Consider the following 10,043-nt stretch of genomic DNA (forward strand, 5'->3'; position numbering starts at 1 on the left):
AAACTTCTAATATTTTCTTTAAGAACTTTCACAAAAAAATCAACCAAAATCCAGTGAATTTCACAGGATTTTGGTTGTCATTTTTTTGTGAAAGTTCTTCAAGGAAAAAATTTTAACAGTTCTTTTTTTCCACCAAAAAATGCTCAGAGATTTCCCAAAAATGTTGAAAATGTGGATATCAGAAGTTTCTCTGTGAAAATATATTTTTTTTCCACATTTTCAAACTTTAAAACGGGTCAATTTGACCCACAGGACGACACCAGGGTTAATTGATATCGCACGGGAGTGTAGAAGCTTTTGTTGCAGAAACTGTATTTTTCCATGACACAAATTAATCAGCATCACAGCAGAAATGGCATGCAGCATCACCTATTATTATTGATGAGCACAACTTAGCATGAAGAACCACATGGACCAGCAGCGTTTCCCTGATTTATGACCAAAGATGCAGGACAAGCTGATCTCATGAAGCAGTGCACCATCCAGTGGCAGCTGCTTATATTCTCATCATGCCCCAATGTATGATGACAGCAAAGCTATTCTATTCTATTCTATTCTATTCTATTCTATTCTATTCTATTCTATTCTATTCTATTCTATTCTATTCTATTCTATTCTATTCTGTCCCTGCACTATTAATCAGTACAGATTCATATGTTTGGCTGATGGTTTGAAAGATGTGTGAGCAACAAGAATAAAGAAAGGAAGACTGAGTTTTGTGCTACAGACCAGGTTTAGGACACCGGCTGACCCTGTCTTCTAAACATCATGTTTTTACTCTCAGCTGTCCTTATGAAGGACATACCATGGCATGTTTTCTACATACAACTGGAACATGCTACTTGGTCTAATATTGTGCTTTGGTCTTTGATCATCTCAATCCTATTGTCACATAAAATACACAATGTACAGCTGAGGGTGATGGGAATGTCATTAGTTTTGCAGGGATTGTAAACTTGCTGGCAGCTTTGGTGAAAATCAGTGTCCATGAATACATTATCTCTTAGTCTGTTTGAATCTACATTGAAGTAATAAACATTTTACATTCACCATTTTTTAAATTAATATTTCACTGTAAAGGATTTTATTCCATAGTTTCACTGCTACAGAAATAAAAAAAAGTATTAAAATGTATTTAACACTACAAATGTAAGTCAGTCCTGCAGATTGAAAAGACTGTAACATTTACAGTGAATTCTACTATCAATACTGGAATGGCCCTGCATTGTTGAGGAACAGTTTTATTTTTTAAATTATTTTTGATGTTTACTATTTTGTGCCGCAGTTGCTGGACTATTTTTTTGTTTTTGTAAACATTAATTGACTATAATGATGTAGCAAAATAGTTTTATGTGGTCCATGGAATATTCATCCAGTAAGATGTCGCATTACAAACAAAGACAACAAACCGACTTTTTGTTTTATGCTTTAATGCTTATAATAGTTCACATCACCGATTACCATGCAAATGAAGGCTACAGAACAATCAAAATTAGATGGGTAAATATCTTAGAGTATGCTGCAATGACATGCAGAAAACAAACAATACAGGACTTATACACATCTACAAGCCCTTAAAAAAGTAGAACAGGTCCTGTTATTGGTCTGGTCACCGTTTGTGGGTCATGTTTCTGTGTGAATAGTCAAAGGAGTTAAAGAGACGAGTATGTATGCATTACATCTGATTTAAGAACAGAACAGGTTTGCTGAGTAGTTTCAAGAAAACAGTGTAAGATCTGTTGTGATAAAATATATTTTGTGGATAGTGGTGTGGAAGCTAAATCATGTACAGAATGATACATAAAATGATTGATCACAACTTATAAGATAAATAAGAATAAATTAGAGCAAATCCTACAGTCTTGTGAGCATGAACAAAAGCTATTGTAGAACTTGCAGAAGAATTCCCGAACGTCAGTCCATTAGTCCTCTTTTTAATTCCAAATGGCTGCTGTAGCAACTGCTATGACAAACAGTAAGTTTGTATTGTGGATAATGTCAGAGGAGGAAGCGCTTGTTGTTGCGGTTGTAGCAACTGTGGTCGTTGTTGGAGTCATATTTGTTGTTGGAGCAGTTGTAGTTGTGGTTGGTGAAGTAGTGGGTCTGATTGGAGAAGCTGTTGTGGTGACACCAGTTGTGGTCGTTGAAGATGTTCTTGTGATTGGAGCAGTTGTGGTCGTTGTGGTTGGAGCAACTGTTGTCGTTGTGGCAGCTGTAGTTGTGGTTGGAGAAACAGTCGCTGTTGTTGCCGTGGTTGTTGTGGTTGCAGCAGTTGTAGTCGTCGTTGGAATAGTTGTGGTCGTTGTGGTTGGAGTAGTTGTGGTTGTTGTGGTTGGAGCAGTTGTGCTCGTTGTGGTTGGAGCAGTTTTTGTCATGGTTGGAGCAGTTGTAGTTGTTGTTGGAGCCGTTGTAGTTGTGGTTGAAACAGTTGTAGTTGTGGTTGGAGGCGTTGTAGTTGTGGTTTGAGCAGTTGTTGTTGTGGTTGGAGCAGTTGTTGTCGTTGTGGTTGGAGTAGTTGTGGTTGTTATGGTTGGAGCAGTTGTGGTCGTTGTGGTTGGAGCAGTTGTTGTGGTTGGAGCAGTTGAAGTTGTGGTTGGAGCCGTTGTAGTTGTGGTTGCAGCCGTTGTAGTTGTGGTTGGAGCAGTTGTTGTTGTGGTTGGAGCAGTTGTAGTCGTTGTGGTTGGAGCAGTTGTCGTCGTGGTTGGAGCAGTTGAAGTTGTGGCTGGAGCAGTTGTAGTTGTGGTTGGAGCAGTTGTTGTTGTTGTTGGAGCAGTCTTTGTCGTTGTGGTTGGAGTAGTTGTGGTCATTGTGGTTGGAGCAGTTGTGGTCATTGTCGTTGGAGCAGTTGTTGTGGTTGGAGCAGTTGAAGTTGTGGTTGGAACAGTTGTAGTTGTGGTTGCCGCCGTTGTAGTTGTGGTTGGAGCAGTTGTTGTTGTGGTTGGAGCAGTTGTTGTCGTTGTGGTTGGAGTAGTTGTAGTCGTTGTGATTGGAGCAGTTGTGGTTGGAGCAGTGGTTGGCTTAGCAGTTGTGGTCGTTGTGGTTGGAGCAGTTGTTGTCGTGGTTGGAGCAGTTGTTGTTTTGGTTGGAACAGTTGTAGTTGTGGTTGGAGCCGTTGTGGTTGGAGCAGTTGTTGTTGTGGTTGCAGCAGTTGTCGTTGTGGTTGGAGCAGTTGTAGTCGTTGTGGTTGAAGTAGTTGTTGTTGTGGTTGGAGAAGTTGTAGTTGTTGTGTTTGGAGCAGTTGTGGTTGTGGTTGGAGCAGTTGTGGTTTTTGTGGTTGGAGCAGTTGTAGTCGTCGTTGGAGTATTTGTTCTTGTGGTTGGAGCTGTTGTGATTGGAGTAGTTGTTGTGGTTGGAGCAGTTGTGGTTGGAGCAGTTGTAGTTGTGGTTGGAGCAGTGATAGTTGTGGTTGGAGCAGTCGTTGTTGTGGTTGCACCAGTTGTAGTTGTGGTTGGAGCAGTTGTTGTGGTTGGAGCAGTGGTTGGAGTAGTTGTGGTCGTTGTGGTTGAAGCAGTTGAAGTTGTGGTTGGAACAGTTGTAGTTGTGGTTGGAGCCATTGTAGTTGTGGTTGGAGCAGTTGTAGTCGTGGTTGGAGCAGTTGTTGTGGTTGGAGCAGTTGTTGTCGTTGTGGTTGGAGTAGTTGTAGTCGTTGTGATTGGAGCAGTTGTGGTAGGAGCAGTGGTTGGCTTAGCAGTTGTGGTCGTTGTGGTTGGAGCAGTTGTTGTCGTGGTTGGAGCAGTTGTTGTTTTGGTTGGAACAGTTGTAGTTGTGGTTGGAGCCGTTGTGGTTGGAGCAGTTGTTGTGGTTGCAGCAGTTGTCGTTGTGGTTGGAGCAGTTGTAGTCGTTGTGGTTGAAGTAGTTGTTGTTGTGGTTGGAGAAGTTGTAGTTGTTGTGTTTGGAGCAGTTGTGGTTGTGGTTGGAGCAGTTGTGGTTTTTGTGGTTGGAGCAGTCGTAGTCGTCGTTGGAGTATTTGTTGTTGTGGTTGGAGCTGTTGTGATTGGAGTAGTTGTTGTGGTTGGAGCAGTTGTGGTTGGAGCAGTTGTAGTTGTGGTTGGAGCAGTGATAGTTGTGGTTGGAGCAGTCGTTGTTGTGGTTGCACCAGTTGTAGTTGTGGTTGGAGCAGTTGTTGTGGTTGGAGCAGTTGTTGTTGTGGTTGGAGCAGTGGTTGGAGTAGTTGTGGTCATTGTGGTTGAAGCAGTTGAAGTTGTGGTTGGAACAGTTGTAGTTGTGGTTGGAGCCATTGTAGTTGTGGTTGGAGCAGTTGTAGTCGTGGTTGGAGCAGTTGAAGTTGTGGTTGGAGCAGTTGTTGTTGTGGTTGGAGCAGTTGTAGTCATTATGGTTGGAGCAGTTGTTTTTGTGGTTGGAGCAGTTGTTTTCGTCGTGGTTGGAGCAGTTGTTGTGGTTGGAGCAGTTAAAGTTGTGGTTGGAACAGTTGTAGTTGTGGTTGGAGCCGTTGTAGTTGTGGTTGGAGCAGTTGTTGTTGTGGTTGGAGCAGTTGTTGTCGTTGTGGTTGGAGCAGTCTTTGTCGTTGTGGTTGGAGTAGTTGTGGTCATTGTGGTTGGAGCAGTTGTGGTCATTGTCGTTGGAGCAGTTGTTGTGGTTGGAGCAGTTGAAGTTGTGGTTGGAACAGTTGTAGTTGTGGTTGCCGCCGTTGTAGTTGTGGTTGGAGCAGTTGTTGTTGTGGTTGGAGCAGTTGTTGTCGTTGTGGTTGGAGTAGTTGTAGTCGTTGTGATTGGAGCAGTTGTGGTTGGAGCAGTGGTTGGCTTAGCAGTTGTGGTCGTTGTGGTTGGAGCAGTTGTTGTCGTGGTTGGAGCAGTTGTTGTTTTGGTTGGAACAGTTGTAGTTGTGGTTGGAGCCGTTGTGGTTGGAGCAGTTGTTGTTGTGGTTGCAGCAGTTGTCGTTGTGGTTGGAGCAGTTGTAGTCGTTGTGGTTGAAGTAGTTGTTGTTGTGGTTGGAGAAGTTGTAGTTGTTGTGTTTGGAGCAGTTGTGGTTGTGGTTGGAGCAGTTGTGGTTTTTGTGGTTGGAGCAGTTGTAGTCGTCGTTGGAGTATTTGTTCTTGTGGTTGGAGCTGTTGTGATTGGAGTAGTTGTTGTGGTTGGAGCAGTTGTGGTTGGAGCAGTTGTAGTTGTGGTTGGAGCAGTGATAGTTGTGGTTGGAGCAGTCGTTGTTGTGGTTGCACCAGTTGTAGTTGTGGTTGGAGCAGTTGTTGTGGTTGGAGCAGTGGTTGGAGTAGTTGTGGTCGTTGTGGTTGAAGCAGTTGAAGTTGTGGTTGGAACAGTTTTAGTTGTGGTTGGAGCCATTGTAGTTGTGGTTGGAGCAGTTGTAGTCGTGGTTGGAGCAGTTGTTGTGGTTGGAGCAGTTGTTGTCGTTGTGGTTGGAGTAGTTGTAGTCGTTGTGATTGGAGCAGTTGTGGTAGGAGCAGTGGTTGGCTTAGCAGTTGTGGTCGTTGTGGTTGGAGCAGTTGTTGTCGTGGTTGGAGCAGTTGTTGTTTTGGTTGGAACAGTTGTAGTTGTGGTTGGAGCCGTTGTGGTTGGAGCAGTTGTTGTGGTTGCAGCAGTTGTCGTTGTGGTTGGAGCAGTTGTAGTCGTTGTGGTTGAAGTAGTTGTTGTTGTGGTTGGAGAAGTTGTAGTTGTTGTGTTTGGAGCAGTTGTGGTTGTGGTTGGAGCAGTTGTGGTTTTTGTGGTTGGAGCAGTTGTAGTCGTCGTTGGAGTATTTGTTCTTGTGGTTGGAGCTGTTGTGATTGGAGTAGTTGTTGTGGTTGGAGCAGTTGTGGTTGGAGCAGTTGTAGTTGTGGTTGGAGCAGTGATAGTTGTGGTTGGAGCAGTCGTTGTTGTGGTTGCACCAGTTGTAGTTGTGGTTGGAGCAGTTGTTGTGGTTGGAGCAGTTGTTGTTGTGGTTGGAGCAGTGGTTGGAGTAGTTGTGGTCATTGTGGTTGAAGCAGTTGAAGTTGTGGTTGGAACAGTTGTAGTTGTGGTTGGAGCCATTGTAGTTGTGGTTGGAGCAGTTGTAGTCGTGGTTGGAGCAGTTGAAGTTGTGGTTGGAGCAGTTGTTGTTGTGGTTGGAGCAGTTGTAGTCATTATGGTTGGAGCAGTTGTTTTTGTGGTTGGAGCAGTTGTTTTCGTCGTGGTTGGAGCAGTTGTTGTGGTTGGAGCAGTTAAAGTTGTGGTTGGAACAGTTGTAGTTGTGGTTGGAGCCGTTGTAGTTGTGGTTGCCGCCGTTGTGGTTGGAGCAGTCTTTGTCGTTGTAGTTGTAGTAGTTGTTTTCATTGTGGTTGGAGCAGTTGTGGTCGTTGTCGTTGGAGCAGTTGTTGTGGTTGGAGCAGTTGAAGTTGTGGTTGGAACAGTTGTAGTTGTGGTTGGAGCCGTTGTAGTTGTGGTTGCCGCCGTTGTGGTTGGAGCAGTTTTTGTTGTGGTTGGAGCAGTTGTTGTCGTTGTGGTTGGAGTAGTTGTAGTCGTTGTGATTGGAGCAGTTGTAGTTGTGGTTGGAGAAGTAGTTGGGTTAGCAGTTGTGGTCGTTGTCGTTGGAGCAGTTGTTGTCGTGGTTGGAGCAGTTGTTGTTTTGGTTGGAACAGTTGTAGTTGTGGTTGGAGCCGTTGTGGTTGGAGCAGTTGTTGTGGTTGCAGCAGTTGTTGTCGTTGTGGTTGGAGCAGGTGTAGTTGTCTTTGGAACAGTTGTAGTTGCGATTGGAGCAGTCGTTGTTGTGGTTGGAGTAGTTGTAGTCATTGTGGTTGAAGTAGTTGTTGTTGTGGTTGGAGCAGTTGTAGTTGTTGTGGTTGGAGCAGTTGTGGTTGTGGTTGGAGCAGTTGTGGTTTTTGTGGTTGGAGCAGTTGTAGTCGTCGTCGGAGTATTTGTTCTTGTGGTTGGAGCTGTTGTGATTGGAGTAGTTGTTGTGGTTGGAGCAGTTGTGGTTGGAGCAGTTGTAGTTGTGGTTGGAGCAGTGATAGTTGTGGTTGGAACAGTCGTTGTTGTGGTTGCACCAGTTGTAGTTGTGGTTGGAGCAGTTGTTGTTGGAGCAGTTGTTGTTGTGGTTGGAGCAGTGGTTGTAGTAGTTGTGGTCGTTGTGGTTGAAGCAGTTGAAGTTGTGGTTGGAACAGTTGTAGTTGTGGTTGGAGCCGTTGTAGTTGTGGTTGGAGCCATTGTAGTTGTGGTTGGAGTAGTTGTAGTCGTTGTGATTGGAGCAGTTGTAGTTGTGGTTGGAGCAGTAGTTGGGTTAGCAGTTGTGGTCGTTGTCGTTGGAGCAGTTGTTGTCGTAGTTGGAGCAGTTGTTGTTTTGGTTGGAACAGTTGTAGTTGTGGTTGGAGCCGTTGTGGTTGGAGCAGTTGTTGTGGTTGCAGCAGTTGTTGTCGTTGTGGTTGGAGCAGGTGTAGTTGTCGTTGGAACAGTTGTAGTTGCGATTGGAGCAGTCGTTGTTGTGGTTGGAGTAGTTGTAGTCATTGTGGTTGAAGTAGTTGTTGTTGTGGTTGGAGCAGTTGTAGTTGTTGTGGTTGGAGCAGTTGTGGTTGTGGTTGAAGCAGTTGTGGTTTTTGTGGTTGGAGCAGTTGTAGTCGTCGTCGGAGTATTTGTTCTTGTGGTTGGAGCTGTTGTGATTGGAGTAGTTGTTGTGGTTGGAGCAGTTGTGGTTGGAGCAGTTATAGTTGTGGTTGGAGCAGTCGTTGTTGTGGTTGCACCAGTTGTAGTTGTGGTTGGAGCAGTTGTTGTGGTTGGAGCAGTTGTTGTTGTGGTTGGAGCAGTGGTTGGAGTAGTTGTTGTCGTTGTGGTTGAAGCAGTTGAAGTTATGGTTGGAACAGTTGTAGTTGTGGTTGGAGCCGTTGTAGTTGTGGTTGGAGCCATTGTAGTTGTGGTTGGAGCAGTTGTCGTCGTTGTGGTTGGAGCAGTTGAAGTTGTGGTTGGAGCAGTTGTAGTTGCGGTTGGATCAGTTGGTGTTGTGGTTGGAGCAGTTGTTGTTGCGGTTGGAGGAGTTGTAGTTGTGGTTGGAGCAGTTGAAGTTGTGGTTGGAGCAGTTCTGGCTGTTGTGGTTGGAGCAGTTGTGGTTGGAGTATTTGTTGTTGAGGTTGGAATAGATGTTGTTGTTGGAACAGTTGTAGTCGTTGTGGTTGGACTAGTTGTTGTTGTGGTTGGAGCAGTTGTTGTTGTGGTTGGAGCAGTTGTGCTCGTTGTGGTTGGAGCAGTTGTTGTCGTTGTGGTTGGAGCAGTTGAAGTTGTGGTTGGAGCAGTTGTAGTTGTTGTTGGAGCCGTTGTAGTTGTGGTTGCAGCCATTGTATTTATGGTTTGAGCAGTTGTTGTGGTTGGAGCAGTTGTTGTCGTTGTGGTTGGAGTAGTTGTGGTTGTTATGGTTGGAGCAGTTGTTGTCGTGGTTGGAGCAGTTGTTGTTGTGGTTGGAGCAGTCTTTGTCGTTGTGGTTGGAGTAGTTGTGGTCATTGTGGTTGGAGCAGTTGTGGTCATTGTCGTTGGAGCAGTTAAAGTTGTGGTTGGAACAGTTGTAGTTGTGGTTGGAGCCGTTGTAGTTGTGGTTGGAGCCGTTGTGGTTGGAGCAGGTGTAGTTGTCGTTGGAACAGTTGTAGTTGTGGTTGGAGCAGTCGTTGTTGTGGTTGGAGTAGTTGTAGTCGTGGTTGAAGTAGTTTTTGTTGTGGTTGGAGCAGTTGTAGTTGTTGTGGTTTGAGCAGTTGTGGTTGTGGTTGGAGCAGTTGTTGTTGGAGCAGTTGTGGTTGTAGCAGTTGTTGTAGCAGTTGTGGTCATTGTGGTTGGAGCAGTTGTTGTCTTTGTGGTTGGAGCAGTTGTGGTCGTTGTGGTTGAAGCAGTTGAAGTTGTGGTTGGAGCAGTTGTAGTTGTGGTTTGAGCCGTTGTGGTTGGAGCAGTTGGTGTTGTGGTTGGAGCAGATGTTGTCGTTGTGGTTGGAGTAGTTGTGGTCGTTGTGGTTGAAGCAGTTGTTGTTGTTGTGGCTGGAGCAGTTGAAGTTGTGGTTGGAGCAGTTGTGGTTGTTGTGGTTGGAGCAGTTGTCGTTGTCGTTGAAGTATTTGTTGTTGAGGTTGGAGCAGTTGTGATGATTGGAGTTGTTGTTGTGGTTGGAGCAGTTGTGGCTGTTGTGGTTGGAGCAGTTGAAGTTGTGGTTGGAGCAGTTGTGGTTGTGGTTGGAGCAGTTGTCGTTGGAGTGTTTGTTGTTGAGGTTGGAGCAGTTGTGATGATTGGAGTTGTTGTTGTGGTTGGAGCAGTTGTGGTTGTTGTGGCAGCTGTAGTTGAGGTTGGAATAGATTTTGTCGTTGGAGCAGTTGTAGTCGTTGTGGTTGGACTAGTTGTTGTTGTGGTTGGAGCAGTTGTGCTCATTGTGGTTGGAGCAGTTGAAGTTGTGCTTGGAACAGTTGTAGTTGTTGTTGGAGCCGTTGTAGTTGTGGTTGAAACAGTTGTAGTTGTGGTTGGAGCCGTTCTAGTTGTGGACTCAGCCATTGTATTTATGGTTTGAGCAGTTGTTGTGGTTGGAGCAGTCTTTGTCGTTGTGGTTGGAGTAGTTGTGGTTGTTATGGTTGGAGCAGTTGTTGTCGTGGTTGGAGCAGTTGTTGTTGTGGTTGGAGCAGTCTTTGTCGTTGTGGTTGGAGTAGTTGTGGTCATTGTGGTTGGAGCAGTTGTGGTCATTGTCGTTGGAGCAGTTGTTGTGGTTGGAGCAGTTAAAGTTGTGGTTGGAGCAGTTAAAGTTGTGGTTGGAACAGTTGTAGTTGTGGTTGGAGCCGTTGTAGTTGTGGTTGCCGCCGTTGTGGTTCGAGCAGTTGTTGTCGTTGTGGTTGGAGTAGTTATGGTCGTTGTGGTTGAAGCAGTTGAAGTTGTGGTTGGAACAGTTGTAGTTGTGGTTGGAGCCGTTGTAGTTGTGGTTGGAGCCATTGTAGTTGTGGTTGGAGCAGTTGTAGTCGTTGTGGTTGGAGCAGTTGAAGTTGTGGTTGGAGCAGTTGTAGTTTTGGTTGGAGCCGTTGTGGTTGGAGCAGGTGTAGTTGTCGTTGGAAAAGTTGTAGTTGTGGTTGGAGCAGTCGTTGTTGTGGTTGGAGTAGTTGTAGTCGTGGT

Source organism: Amphiprion ocellaris, chromosome 15, assembly GCF_022539595.1.
Source record: "Amphiprion ocellaris isolate individual 3 ecotype Okinawa chromosome 15, ASM2253959v1, whole genome shotgun sequence".
Taxonomy (NCBI): Eukaryota; Metazoa; Chordata; class Actinopteri; family Pomacentridae; genus Amphiprion; species Amphiprion ocellaris.